General features: G+C 39.4%; 1 protein-coding gene and 1 long non-coding RNA gene across 3 annotated transcripts in view; both read left to right on the top strand.

The window, feature by feature from the left end:
• The window catches only part of CPQ (carboxypeptidase Q), a 505,020-nt gene that overhangs the window by 197,100 nt on the left and 292,642 nt on the right, over positions 1-15,278 (top strand). The gene's annotated exons all lie outside the window — the stretch shown is intronic.
• LOC132351915 (uncharacterized) lies at positions 2,338-9,769 on the top strand. The gene is made up of 3 exons (XR_009498518.1): positions 2,338-2,416; positions 8,851-8,899; positions 9,691-9,769. It is a non-coding gene; the product is annotated as an uncharacterized LOC132351915 (long non-coding RNA).

Here is a 15,278-nt window from a genome sequence, read left to right as displayed (position 1 = left end):
GGAGAATGCTTGGTTCTGGGAAATAGGTAGATTAGCTTCTAAATTATGTAATTCATTCATTCATTCATTCTTTGTTTTTAAATTACAGCCTCAATTCATATATTACTTCCTTGGGGGGCTGTCCCTAGACACTGTCTAAAGTAGTCCTTTCAGCTGCTCTCATTTATTCATTCACAAAAATTTATTGAGGGCCTACACTGTGAAAGGCATTGAGGATTCAACAATGACTGTGGGTAACAGACAAGGACCCTGCCCTTGTGCATCTTATACACTAATGGGCCCAGATAAAAACAAATGAACAGATAAAGAATGTAATTTCTGATAGTGTTAAATGCAGTAACAAATAAAATAGGTTGATGCAGTAGAGTGTAGACTTGGGCACAGTGGTGGTTACATTAGCTATACTGGCCAGGGAAGACCTTTCTAGAAGATCACATTCAGCTTGGATTTGAGTGATGAGAAGAAACTGTCCATTCAGAAACCTGGGGGAAGAGACTCTTGGGCAGAGGTAACAACTAGTGTGATAGCACAACAGGGAGAATCATTTGACCTGTTCTAGACACTGAACAGAAGCTGATGTGCCTGCAACAGAGGGAGCAAGGGGGAGAGAGGTAGGAAGTGGCTAGCAGAGAGGTCGGCAGTGCCACATCTTCATAAAAGGTCATAGAGGCCTTGGTTTGGAGCTTGCATTTTACCCTAATGGAAATGGGTTTTTAATAGAAGAGTAGTATAATCTGATTATGCTTTAGCAAATCACTGACCTCTGGGTGGGACATGGATTGTGGGGAGCAGGAATGGAAGTAAGAAGACCAGACATTTAGGAAGCTGTTGCAAGTGTCCAGGTGAGACATTATGATACCTGGATTATGGTAATAGCAGTGGAGATGTTGGGCCGTGGTCAGATTTGGCTGTTAAGTAGGCAGAGTCTTCAGGGCTTGCTGATGGATTGGATGTGGGAGGTGAAGAAAATAAAGGATTCACAGGTGAATGTTAGGTTTTAGTTTCTTAATGGCATTTATTTTAATTTGAAATTATCTTGTTTATTTATTTGTATACTTCTTTGCTGTTTTTCTCCTCCCACCAGGCTATAGATACAGTGAAAGAAGGAACCTCACTTATCTTATCAGATACTAAGGAACTGCCTTACCCTCAGCATCTAGAACAGTGCCTGATGTCTTGAATGTGTGCATGTATAAATATTGATTGAATATTTTGTATGGACCAGGCCTGTCTTTAGGCTGAAGTACAAAGGAGAACAAGAAAGAAATGACCTCTACAGACATGTAGCCTGCATTCTGGTGGAAGAGATAGATAACAAACATGTAAACCAAGTTGTTTCAGATTTTGAGAAGTGCTGTGTTGAAAAAAGGATAAATAGGGTGGTTAAGGAAACACATCTTCTTTAGTTTTTTTGTTGTTCTCCATATGTTCACTAGATCGTAACTTCCATGAAAGCGAGGTCTAGGTCTTCTATTCTTTGTATAGTGCTAAGCAGATAATATGTCCCCAGGAAATACAAGTCATGCCTGGAACCCATGCTTGGTTCCTGGTGAGCCTTAGGTACCTGTTTTGTTATCTGTGCAATGTGGCCAGCTAAGGAAAGTGGCCAAGCCTCTCCTTTCTCACGTAGGTCAGCAACACTTAGACCTGTGGATCTCTTCCTGGACAGGCCTGTATATTTATATTAACTGCTCCCCTGGCTTTGGTTGTTACTAGGCATGGGCAGTCCACCTCTGGACTCGTGCAGCCACACACAGCCTTGCTGCAAATTTAGCAGAAGGTAGTGCCTCAAGGTCAGTAGGGAGGAATTAAATCTGTAAGGGGAATACACTTAGGCCAGTAAACATGGAGTGCCAGAAAATAGTGCCCAAAGGGATCTGAGGAGCATCTGCATGTTTATTAAAAAGCAAAGAAAACACCTCCACTTCCTCTGTGAAAGGAACACACTTAGACCTCCTCTTATGAAGTCATTTCCTCTGTGGCATCTGCTTTGAACAGAAGATTTTCGGATGAGCTTTGTTTGCCCTTAAGCAATCATTTCCCTCAGATAAGGATGCACAATCAGGGGAAAATTTTCACTGGGTTATTGGTCAGCTATCAAAACGAAAAATGAAAAAACTTCCCTGACTGGAGTAATAAGCATGGAATACTTTGGTAGCACAGCATTTTTCACTTGTCCATTTACAAACTACTGAATTCATTTTAGCCAGAACAGACTTTTTGTTGGTCAGGTAGTCGATAAATATTTACTCATGCTTCCTGTATACTCGTCCTCCACTGGGAAGCATTCCTCACACTTTGCCTCCTTGTTACTCTTGCTGTGCCTGTGTTTTTCATAACTCCAGATCACTGACCCATTTAGTATCTTTAGGAGGAAAGGGAAAGCGAAGCTGATCGGAAAGCAGACTGGGAAGAGGTGAGTCGTGGCAATTCTTATGCTGTGGGAGTGTGAACTTAGCCTAATGCCAAGCAGACAGTAGATACTCAATTCATAATTAATGGTTTGATGGTTTCAGTGAATGGTGCCCCGTGGAGTGAATGTTTTCTTGCAAAGCGCTACGATCAGAGGTCTCTTCATTTTGGTTTAGATCATAAACAAGTGTAGAGAACCGACCATGTATGGACACTCTGCTAGAAGTGAGGCAGGATACTGAGATCCACCTGACACACTATCTGTCCTCTGGGGCATCAGTTTTTTTTCTTTATTTGTTTGTTTCTTTAATAAATTTATTTATTTATTTGTTTATTTTTGGCTGCACTGGGTCTTCATTGCTGCGTGCGGGCTTTCTCTAGTTGCGGGGAGCAGGGGCTACTCTTCGTTGCGGTGCGTGGGCTTCATTGCGGTGTCTTCTCTCGTTGTGGAGCACGGGCTCTAGGCACGCGGGCTCTAGAGCACAGGCTCAGTAGTTGTGGCGCACGGACTTAGTTGCTCCATGGCATGTGGGATCTTCCCAGACCAGGGCTCGAACCCGTGTCCCCTGCATTGGCAGGCGCATTCTTAACCACTGTGCCACCAGGGAAGCCCTGGGGCATCAGTTTTGAGTGCAGAAAAGATGTGAACATGAACATTATATCTCAAGGAAGCATGTACTTAGAGAAATATGAAGTCTTGTGAGAACACAAGGGAGGGAGATATTCATACTTTTGGGGGGAATCCAAGCCTTACTAGATATCCTTCTGTACACTTTCCCCCAGATTTTAATTTTGAGTATTCCTCTTGGATTATTAGTTTTCTCTAGCTTGTGGCAGACCTCATCAAGATTGGTACATGTGCTTATGTTTGCTTTTATCAGACCATCTTCTACCTGCTTTGAGTTTACCCTTTGTTTCCAATTACTTAACTTCTGAGTTACTTGCACAGTAGGGTCAAACATCCTGAATGTTACTCTTTTTTTCTGACCCAAATGAAAATCACTAATGCAAAATTGTATTAACAAATGAGTATGATTAAAATCACCATTGCGGACTTCCCTGGTGGTGCAGTGGTTAAGAATCCGACCGCCAATGCAGGAGACACGGGTTCAAGCCCTGGTCCGGGAAGATCCCACATGCCGCAGAGCAACTAAGCCCGTGTGCCAGAACTATTGAGCCCGTGCTCCAGAGCCCGCGTGCCACAACTACTGAAGCCCACGTGCCTTGAGCCCGTGCTCCACAACAAGAGAAGCCACTGCAATGAGAAGCCTGCACACCGCAACGAAGAGTAGCCCCTGCTCACCACAGCTAGAGAAAGCCCGCGCGCAGCAGTGAAGACCCAACGCAGTCATAAATAAATAAATAAATAAATAAGTTTAAAAGAAAATGTTAAAATCACCATTGCTAGGGTAGTTAGTTAAGGAGAGATCTCCCACTCTTTCTACTCCTTCTACCAGCTTCTTTCCTTTCATCCTGTCAAGGCAAATAGGTTGCTGGCTCACTAATTTTCCAGATGTTGTAACTGTTTAGTTTTGTATTTAGAAATATTTTTAAAAATTAATTAATTAATTAATTAATTTTTGGCTGCGTTGGGTCTTCGTTGCTGCACGTGGGCTTTCTCTAGTTGTGGCCAGTGGGGGCTACTCTCCGTTGCAGTGCGTGGGCTTCTCATTGCGGTGGCTTCTCTTGTTGTGGAACACGGGCTCTAGGTGCATGAGCTTCAGTAGTTGTGGCACGCGGGCTCAGCAGTTGTGGTTCACGGGCTCTAGGGCGCAGGCTCAACAGTTGTGGTGCACGGGCTTAGTTGCTCCGTGGCATGTGGGATCTTCCTGGACCAGGGCTTCAAGCCGTGTCCCCTGCATTGGCAGGTGGATTCTTAACCACTGCACCACCAGGCAAGTCCCTAGAAATATTTTTATATCAATACATGTAGTACTACTTTATTGCTTTTATTTTTGCTTTCTTTTCTCTTGTCATTTATGTTTTTCTCTTTGTATGCCTAATAATTTTTGTATGAATGCCAGACGTTTTTATAAAAAGCTATAGAGGCTTCATAGATTTACCTTTCCTCTGCTAGACAGATCAAGTTGAGGGACTGATCTCCTTAATTCAACCACAGACTAAGTTTCATCAGGATAGATTGCAATTTTGTTAAGACTCAGACTACTTCCGGTTCTCTCTGTTTTTAAGCATGGCCCCCTAGGACTTTCAGTCAAAACACTGGTAGACCTTTGACTCCTTAGCTCTGAGAGAATGCAGAATTTCTGGTATGCATTTGAGATATTTTGGCTTAACTGGCTACTTTTATGCCCTGTGCAAATTCAGAATTTGACAAATAACTTGATGGGGAGACCAACTCTGTGGTCACGGCCCCTCACATCTCCAGTTTTGTCACTGAAGTCCAAATGACTGCCAGAGGATCTGATGGTTTCTCTGTCCTAGTAGCTGTCCTCTGCTTGGGCCTACCCTGAGTCTATCCTCTAGACCCTCTAGAGTGAGCCAGCTCAGGAGTGGCAAATGACCCCCATGGGTAGCTGCTTAAACTGAGGTCACCTCTGAAACCTTTCTTTCTTTCTGGAATTTTACTTTTTCAGTTCTCTTTGCTTCAGTAATGCTCTAATATCTTTAAATATATGATTTTTGTAATTTATTTGATTTTTCTTATTGTTTATAGTGGGAAACGTAGCCTGCTATGAATAACTCATTATACCCAGAAGTAGAATTTCTCCCTCCTTGTTTTTAACTCCTACAGATTATTTCATTGCATGATATACTATCTTCTATAGTTTATTTAACCATCTCCCTGTTTATGGACATGCTTATTATTTCTAGTTTTTCATTGTTACAGTCTTGCAATTAAAATTAAAGTACATGCATCTTTGTGTACTTATTTGTGTATGGCAATTACTAATATCTGGAAATTCTGGATTGAAAAATACGGATTTTTAATTTTGATAGAGATTACCAAATTGTTCTCCAAAACAATTTAAATTAGATTCTCAGAGGCTTTCTGTCAACTAGATCAATACTTTTTAGGTCTGCATCTGATCTAGTACCAAATAGTTCCCCTAGGAACATGGAGAGGCCTATTAACTCTTTCAGAGACACTGAGCACACTGAGGGCCTACATATGTTGCCGCTGCCACTCTGACCCTGATGCTCTCCTGAGGGCACATTCAGAACTTTTACAGTGTGTTAGATGATCATGCAGTGGATTACAATAGTTCAGCATATTCTCTAAGACACCAGGGGAGTGATACCAACACTGAGGAGACAGTCAGCAGAAAAAAACATCACCAAGAATAGCATATTTCTGATACAGGCAATTCCCCAGGTGGAAGGCTTAGCTATTACTGCACGGAGAGGATACTGGCCACTGCTTCAAAGCTGTGGGGACTGCTCTTTATTCATATCAGTGATTTTTTCATGTGCTTGCTGTAAAATCAATCCTTTGGATGGTTCACTCAGTGCATTTGAATACCTTTTCAGATTCCCTAACGCTCCTTGGCCCAGTAGCAGTTCCTTTTCTTGCCAGGGCACAGAGGGTGTGAAGGTAGCTTTTTCTAGGCATTTATTGGTATTGAGCAGTGGGAAGGGTTGGAGCCAGTAAACGTGGGGTGTGCAAATGTGTTCAGCCTGTAGGAGCTCCTCCAGTTCATAGGGTAGATCTGCTGGGATAGTTATCTTGGGTCTCCTTTCACTCCAGGGTAGAATTAAGCTCTTGGCTGAATAGATAGGAGGTAGGGATAAGTCTCAGGGCTCTGGACACTTAACGTAAAATTCTAAAGGAAAATTCCTTATTCCTTTTTTCCTTTGCAGAAGCTTAGCTTTAGGCGGCATTCATAGACTCTCTATTGTACTGAAATAAGCTGTAGTGCTTATTTTCAAAACTAGCAAATGGATTTTCAACGTGAGATTTCCTGGTAATACACGCTGGTTTATTTTGAATTTAAAAAATTTGGATTTTGATTTCGTGATGTCATTTTAATTCTTTGAAATATAGTGGGGAAGGGGTCAGAAATAAAGCAGTGTCTTTTCTAGACTCATTCATTTATTCACTCTTGGTTAAGCAGTTATTAAAATCCACCTATCCATTAGACATTGGGCTTTGCATTAGTGATAGACAAATGAATAAGGCTGTGATACTTTTGTTGGTGCTGTGTCATAAAACTTGCCTAGATTGAATTCTAAGCCAGCATGAGCATCTTAGAGTGTAGAAAATAGAAACCAAACAAATACTCCATTTGGGATCAAAATTGCACAGCCAGTTGTCTAAGAAAGTGCTCTGCTTTCTACCAGTAATTCAGAATATTATGACTAACACTAAGCAGAAAACTGAGAAGAACAATAAAAGGGCAAGAAGTTAACGGAATGGGGACAGAGCTGAGAGGACAAAATTTGAACAGAAGGAGGAAAAACAACAGGGATTGAGGAAGGTTGTTTAGGTCACTAAGCTTACAAGATCTTCTACTTCCCAATTAGTATATTGTGACCCTGAAGACATAAGGGCGTGACAAGGATATCACTGGGATGTGGTAAATTCTTCACAGTCTCACTTCCCTTTGCTAATTCTGGCATCAGAGTTGTTGCAGAGAACGTGCTCAACAGTGTATGGAGATACATCTTAAACAGGTGTGCTTATTCTTAAGAAAATTTGATATGTTTAAATTCAGATGTATTTACTTTACAAAAATTAGATGATTACCCAGAATGCCTGGTACCCAGTGCTACCCACACTGGGGATGTACATGACAAACACTCTGGTCCAGCACTCTGAGACTAAGAAGCCTCGAGGGAGGGCAGGCTGGGATATAGCCCACCATGATATAAGATAGGATATGATTAAGACTTTAAAGGAAATACGAGCAAAATATTGTGAGCATTCAGGGGAAAAGTACTTCTGGTTGTTAGGTAATTGAGTAGAGAGAGGAAGGCAAAAAAATCAGAGAAGTTTTCATGAAGGAGAGAGTATTTTAACCTCTCATGGAAGATGGTTTAAATGTCAATATGTGATAGATCTCAACAGGGCTGGAGGATATGGACATTAGGTGTGAAGTAACAGCAGAGCAAAGTTTTAGAAGTAGAGCTTGTATGATGACTATTGGTGTGTTATGGGGTGGGGGGTAGGGATGGAGGATGCAGAGAAACAGTGTACTTTGGGGTCACACATGTCTTCAGATCCCTTCTGCTCATAAATATGGGACTATGCTCGTGTTACTTAACCTTTCTGAGTCTCAGTTCCCTCATCTTTAAAATGAGGACAGTAATATTGGTTTTTTGGTTTTCTGTGTGTGTTTGAGTTTTTTTTTTTTTTTGGTGAAGATTGGTCCTAATCTATGTAAATCTTTGGCTCTCAATATATGGTAGCAAACATTGGAGAGCCATTGAAAATTTTTGACTAGGTGATATGATTAAAGTTTAGAATTGGAAATTCTATTCTGATAGCAGTGCTGATGCTGGCTTCGTTGCAGAGATAAGATGTGAAAGCTTAGCACAATCAGTCATGGAGAATGGTGTCAGACCCTACTAGTCACACCTGAGTACCTGTTCTTTCCCCTTTCAGTTTTTAGCTCTAAACATGGCCATCTAAAACAAAGACTATATCTTTCCCATCTTTCCTTGTGGCTAGGTGGGGCTGTGTGACTATGTTCTGGCCAGAAGTATCATGCAGTAGTATGCCTAAAAGATGGCTGGCACACATCCTTTTTTTCCATTGCTTCTTCTATTCTGCTACTTAGATCATCTGCCATCTTGGTAGGTCTAGATGCTCATTTGGATCCTAGGAATAGTGGAGAGGTAAACTAGAAGGAGTCTGAGTCCCAGAAGACTTCACAGGCCACAATTGTCATATCAGCCCTAGACTAATTCCACCAGACTTCCACATGAGAGAGGATTAAACTATCTTATTGAAGCCACTGAAAATTTGAGATTCTGTTACTTACAGTAGAATCTAATCCTAGCCAACTTAGAGATGGAGGGGAAAATGAATAGGAGTTTACTTTCTAGGAGTTCAAGCCAATGGCAGTTATAGGAATATAAAGGAAACATGTTTGGAACAGGGGAAGGATGACGCTTTTGGTTTAGGGTCCAATCCAGACGGAGATGTCAGGTGATTAGAAACCAATGTTAGGAGCCTGGAAGAGTGGTCAGAGTTGGAGATATAGACTTGAAGTGGGAATCAGGCCTCTAAATAGCTCTGATAATTGAATATGTGGGAGGGGATGAAATTTCCAAGGAAGAAGAATGTAGAAAGAGTGTAAAATGAGTGCAAAAATCTGAAGGCTAACACTGGACGAGGTCTCTGTTCACGGGGCAGGGGGTGGTAGAGGCAACAGAGATAGGAAAGTTAGGTAGAAGGAGATGCATATTGATGGTTGAGGGTTAAAGGAAGAAGAATTGAGACTGGATGGTGAAGTTTGTTTCTTTTCTACATGGCAGGAAATGTGGGAGAGGAAAAGGAATTCCCCGGTTTCTCATAGTCAAGAAGGTACTGATTATATGTGTTTATTTGTAAATGAATAAAATGCTATTTTGTTGAATGTTTCAGAGAGGCCTTTCATTCCAGCCCATGGAGTTGTTTTCTGCTTTTAATGCTTGCTTACAGCTTCGGTAGGCTCTTCTCAGGTGAGCAGCTGCATACCAAAATGTCTCACTGACAGAATTGCCAAGGAATTCCATGGAGGATGGATGGTCTTGGTTGGAAAGTTACTTAATGGCTTTTAAAGTAGTAAGCAGATGATCATGCTGCATAAGCAACAAACCTTGAACGCTGAGAACTCATGAATGTTTTTAGTGTTGGCATCAAATAAAATGAATAACAAATTGTATTTTACACATCGTAATCGTATGCATAATTGTTATCGGTCTTCAGGATAACAGGTCATATAGTAACTGGCTGTAACTGGTAGTAGCCAGTATTACTTTTGCCTGGACACACACCAGGCATTTGTGGGGATAGCTGCAAGAGGGATAATATTGAGAAATGTGAGGGAAAGGATGGCTTGTGCCAAGAGAAAGCATTGGAGGAGGTGGGTACCTTTCCCCTCCTATTTCTTAACCAGCTTGTTCTAGAGCTGGAGCCCCAGAGTGCCTTGCCCCCAGTCAAGCCCATCAAAGGACCTAGTGGGTCTACCTGCACTAGTCTCCATGTTCCAGGGCCAACCATATTCTCTCAGTTGGAGAAGATGGAAGATATTGCCATCTGTGGTTCCCTGATTTCCTGAAAGTTCTTTGAGACTTTATGTATGACCCCACCCAAAGCTTTTCTTTTCCTCTCAGCAGGAGAGAAGGAGGCTGCAGACCACAGAAACTTCAGAAACTTTGATTAACTGCACTCATCAGGACTCTAAAGGCGCAGGTCTGTGTGTGTAAAGGTTACAGGAATCGTGGGACAGAGTTTTGGTCTGAGCAGCAGTATCCAAAACAGCTAGTGTTCCATGATTTGAAAGATGAAACAATGCAGAGTTATGGACCGTAAGAAACCCAAAAGGGTTTTTTGATAACAAAATATCACATTTGCTGTTTTATCATCTAAACCCAGAGGAGTGCCTCAATAAATATTTGTTAAATGAATTTTGGGTAAATATTCTTATTTCAGAAATATTTAAAACTGTATCCTAGATCTACCTGTCCTCTCTGTATTTTCAAACATAAGGAAATGAGCACCAATAGCTAACTGGAGCGACAGGGTGAGGGATGAGGCATAGAATGGGGAGTGAGAGGTAGCGTGTCTTCCTCATAAATATAGGTATTGGCAAAATCGTGGTTCAAATTTCACTTCCTTTAACTACTAGTTGTGTGATATTGAGCAAATTACTTAACTTTGAGCCAGAATTTCTCCATTTAAAAAAATTGGAGTAACAATACCTACCTTATATGATTGTTGTGAAAAGTAAAAAAAATTTATGAGGACCTGCTTCCTGCTTAGCAAATTCTAAGTGACAGTGCAAATGTTAGATGTTATTGTTGATGCTAACAGCAATGCAATAAAATACTAACAATTGGAGCACTGCCAAGGAGTAGGATCCATGGAGGAAGGCATGAGTGCAAAGCTTGTGTGGAATGTACGGGCTTTGGGCCTCTGGATATGTAGAAAGGCAAGTGGCTCCAAAAAGTAGAATGATAATGATGGCTGCCATTTTAAATTACAGTGGGCCAGGAATTTTGTATAGCTATTCTGAAGACTTAATAACACTCTGAGCTAGATATTGCCTCCATTTCACAGATGAGAAATCTGAGGCTGAACCTGCTTGTGAAAGCTACTCTAGGTCATACCGTTAGTTAGTGTCGAAGCTGGATTTGACTCTGGTTGCTCTGGTTCATACGTTGACCCTGCCTCTCCAGGATTCAACATGGAATCAACAGTTCCCTGAGTGACAGCTGAGCTCTATCCAGTTCGAATGCTTCAAAATGCTCGCTGTCTCACTCAGCAAAACGCTGTGAGTCTGTCCGGAGCAGGTGTTGAGAGTAAGCCACCATGGCAAGCTAGGTCTATCTTTGGGGAAAGGAGCAGAGAAGGAGGCTCTGCTAGATCTGACTTAGCTTTGAGCAGCACATGGGTGATGTGCTGAGATACCCAGGTATCCCTTTCCTTAACAAGTGCCTCTGAGAGGAACCCAGCAGGTGTGTGGTCGATATGCTGCCCTGTGGGGGGTGGCCATTTATTGAATTCCTATTCCACTCAACTTCAGTTCTTTTGACTCTTGAGGGGTTGCAACATGCCCTTGCCTCTTCAGCTGCACTTTCTCTAGAGTTGCTGTGTGACTGATTGTTTGTCAGACTTAGTTAGAAGTTCAGATGATACTGATTTTAAATAGACCCATGGGGTTTGAGAACAGTTAGAGTACAGATGAGGAGAGGTTAAGTTTTTCCTAAACTCAAGTTGTCAGTAGTAAACTCATCATCCCCTAGTAAGGGACATAATCATGGATATAATAATGTATATTTTTTCATTCATTTATCCATCAAACATTTATTAAAAGCCTACTGTGCATTGCAGTGCATACTAAATGCTAGACATATAGAGATAAATATATAAACAATGCCTGTCCTAGAGGGTGAAGTAGAGAGCCTGAGGGTGGCATTCAGGTTAGTCTGGGAAATAAATGCTCAACGATCTTTTGCAAAAATGTGAAATTTTTTTTTTTCTTTAGAGGACATGAATCCAGTTGTAGCCTATCTCTTTTGCCTTAGCACAGAATTTGGCTTAGCTGAGTACCCAAGACGTTTTGTGAAATGACTTATTAATAATATTTCTCATATTGTATTATTATAATATGTTATATTATTAATAATACTAATTACATGATCAAGTGGCCAGAATGAGTTAATTTAACCCATGAGCTCTTTTTACTCCCTTTAGTGAGCTAGAAAATTTTGGTTGCCAAAGTCAACCTGGTAGCCAAATGTTTAAATTCTGGTAATTAATGATTGTGCTTAGTCACAGGTTTGGTGAATTATTTATTTTTAATAAAAGCAGAAGGCTGTTACAAGCTCAGCAAATCTGTTGGTGGTTTTAAGACATTACACCAGGTTGCTTAGGAAAATTTCCCAGCAAATGAGACCTATTAGGTTATATAATATTCTTGTAAGACAACTAGGAAAATAACTTTAAAAATTACATCTATCTTTTTATTTAACAGCAGAAGTTACATGAAAAGAGGGAAGATTATGGGAAATTTATTAGCTATTTGATGACTTTTTTGTGATTTAAAAGACTAATAGATACTAATTTCTCATAGAAGTTTAATTATAGTTCTAAAGGTAGAAATAATAGTTTCTGTTTGATTACTAATTTTTTTAGAGTAACTTCCATCTACTTTTCGATGGTTTTAGTTACCCTTACCTTTAAAATTAAAACTATAAATTTAAGGCTACATACCTCAATGTAGTGTTTATGAAATTGATTAAAATATATGGAATGTTCCAGTGCAGTCTGAAACCATAGCAAGTACCAGAGATTTGATGTTTGAAAAGTGTTTTAATCAGTGATAGATTTGGAATTATTGCTGGCTGATTCCTGAATCTTCAGGCCTAGGCCTTAGGAACACATTATCCAGATGTTTATAAAATGCCATTTTACTAATGTCCTGTTTATACTTCGTGGTAAAAAAAAAAAAAAAAAAATCTGTCTACTTCAAAGTACCAGATGAAAGTATTTTACATCAACTAAATATTATACTCGAGCTGCTCTTCAGCCCTTCACTCCCACCCTTCTGCCTTAAAGGGACTTATTCCATATCATCACCTATTTTCTTCACGACATTTGACAAGAATTCAGCCTGTTTTTGTGGAATTTTGTGTGAATGCTAAGTCCTTGGTAATGCTTCTTGTCCCTGCCCTAGCTCTCCTAGTTTACTCAAAATATATTCTCTCTTTGAAAGAAAAGTTGAATTTCCCAATTTCTTAAGCCAGATTATTAATTGAAACTATGTAAAATGAATGGAGGAACACCCATTAATTCCTCAAAACTCAGCAGCATAATCTAATCCTTTGAAAAATCTCTCTGCTTAACTCATCGTTGTTAATCAGTTTAAGACAATTTAGAAAGGTATATTGGGAGAAAGAAGTAAAAAAAAGAGGGGAATAAGGCAATATTAAAGCTTACACTTTATATTCAGGTTCAGAGGATAAAAAAACTTTTACCTTTTCATCTGTTTTTTGAGTCATTTTTTGCTGCGTAAGTTTGCATATATACTGTTGGGGTTAGAGTATATGCACACTTTTGAAACATGTTTTAACCGTTTTCTTGTGTCATTAAATATTCATCAAAATATAGTGTTTAATGGCTGCATAGTTATTTGTGTAATTTTACCATCCTTTATTTTGTTTTTCCTATCTTCTTATGGTGCCCAGTCTCAGTCCCCTCATGATTCCCATCTACCTTTTGTCTTCCCTTAGTCCCTCTTGGCTCTCTATGGTATTCAGAGTTGAAAACAATGGTCATGAAGACCCTCACTGAGGTCAGGAGAACAATGCATGAATAAAGTGAGAATTTCTACAGAGATAGAAAATGTAAGAAAATGCCAAACAAATCACAGAGCTGAAGAATACAATAACTCCACTAAAAATTTCTATGAGGGGTTCAATAGCAGACAAGATCAAGCAGAAAAAGGGATCAGTGAACTTGAAAACAGGGCACTGGAATTTATCCAGTCAGAGCAGCAAAAAGAAAAAAGAATGAAAAAGAGTGAAGACAGCTTAAAGGACTTATGGGGCACTATCAAGAGGACCAATGTTTGCATTATAGCAGTTCCAGAAAGAGAAGGAAGAGAGAAAAGGGCAGAAAGCTTATTCAAACAAATAATGGCTGAAAACTTCCCTAACCTGGGGAAAGAAACAGACATCCAGTTACAAGAATCCCAGAGAGCTGCTCTGTAGAAGAAGAATCTAAAGAGACCCACACTGGGACACGTTATAATCACACTGTCAAAAGTTAAAGCCAAAGAGATAATCTTAAAAGCAGCAAGAAAAAACCAGCTTGTTATGTACAAGGGAACCCCAATAAGATTAAAGGCAGATTTTTCAGCAGAAACTTCACAAGCCAGAAGGAGTAGAATGATATATTCAAACTTTGGGAAGAAAAAAACCTGTCAACCAAGACTATACTACTTGGTAAAGTTGTCCTTCATAATTGAAGGAGAGATAGAGTTTCTGGACAGGCAAAAGCTGGAAGGGTTCATCATCACTAGACCAGCCTTACTAGAAGTGTTGAAGGGATTTCTTCAAGATGAAATTAGAAGATGCTAATTAGTGACAGGAAAACTTAAGAAAGTATAAATCTCACTGGTAAAGGTAAATATATAGTTAAATTCAGAATACTCTAGTGTTGTAATTGGTGGTGGGCAAATCACTTATAAATCCATTATGAAGGTTAAAAGACAAAAGTAGTAAAATAACTATAACTACAAAAATTGATTAATGTGTATACAAGGTAAAAAGATACAAATTGTGACATCAAAAATAAAATGTGGGTGGGGGGAGAGAGTAAAAATGTAAAGCTTTAGTATGTGTTCGAAGTTAAGCTGTTATGAGTTTAAAATAGACTGTTATAAATATAAGATGCTTTATGTAAGCCTCACTGTAACCACAAAGCAAAAACCTGTAGTAGATACATAGAAGATAAAGAAAATGATTCTAAGCATAACATTACTGAGAATCATCAGATCACAAGGAAGAGAACAAAAGAAGAAGAAAGAAACAAAAGAATTACAAAATAGCCGGAAAACAATTCACAAAATGGCAATAAGTATACCTATGAATAATTACTTTAAATATAAATGGACTAAACTTTCCAATTAAAATACCTACAGTGGCTGAATGGATAAACAACAAAACAAAACAAAAAGAACAAGACCCAACTATATGCTGCCTAAAAGAGATTCAATTTAGCTTTAATAGAGTGAAAGTGAAGAGGTAGAAAAATATGCCTCATGTAAATGTAAACCAAAAGAAAGCAGAAGTAGCAATACTGATATCAGACAATATAGACTGATATCAGACAATAAGCCAAAGACTGTAATAAGAGATAAATATACAAAAATCAGTTGCATCTCTACACACTAATAAGGAACTATAGGGAGCTATCAGAAAAAGAAAATAAGAAAACAATCCCATTTACAATTGCATAAAAAAGGACAGAATACCTAGGAATAAATATAACCAAGGAGTTAAATACCTGTTCTCAGAAAACTATAAGACATTGATGAAAGAAATTGAAGAAGACACAAATGAAAAGATATTCTTTACTCATGGATTAGAAGAATTAGTATTGTTAAAACGCTTATTCTTTGCAAAGCAATCTACAGATTCAATGCAGTCCCTCAAAATTTCAATGGCACTTTTCACATAAATAGAAAAAAAATTCC

This window comes from Balaenoptera ricei, chromosome 17 (genome assembly GCF_028023285.1).
Source record: "Balaenoptera ricei isolate mBalRic1 chromosome 17, mBalRic1.hap2, whole genome shotgun sequence".
Lineage (NCBI taxonomy): Eukaryota > Metazoa > Chordata > Mammalia > Artiodactyla > Balaenopteridae > Balaenoptera > Balaenoptera ricei.
The sequence above is the reverse complement of the archived record's forward strand: the minus strand, read 5'-3'. Positions and strand labels throughout refer to the sequence as shown.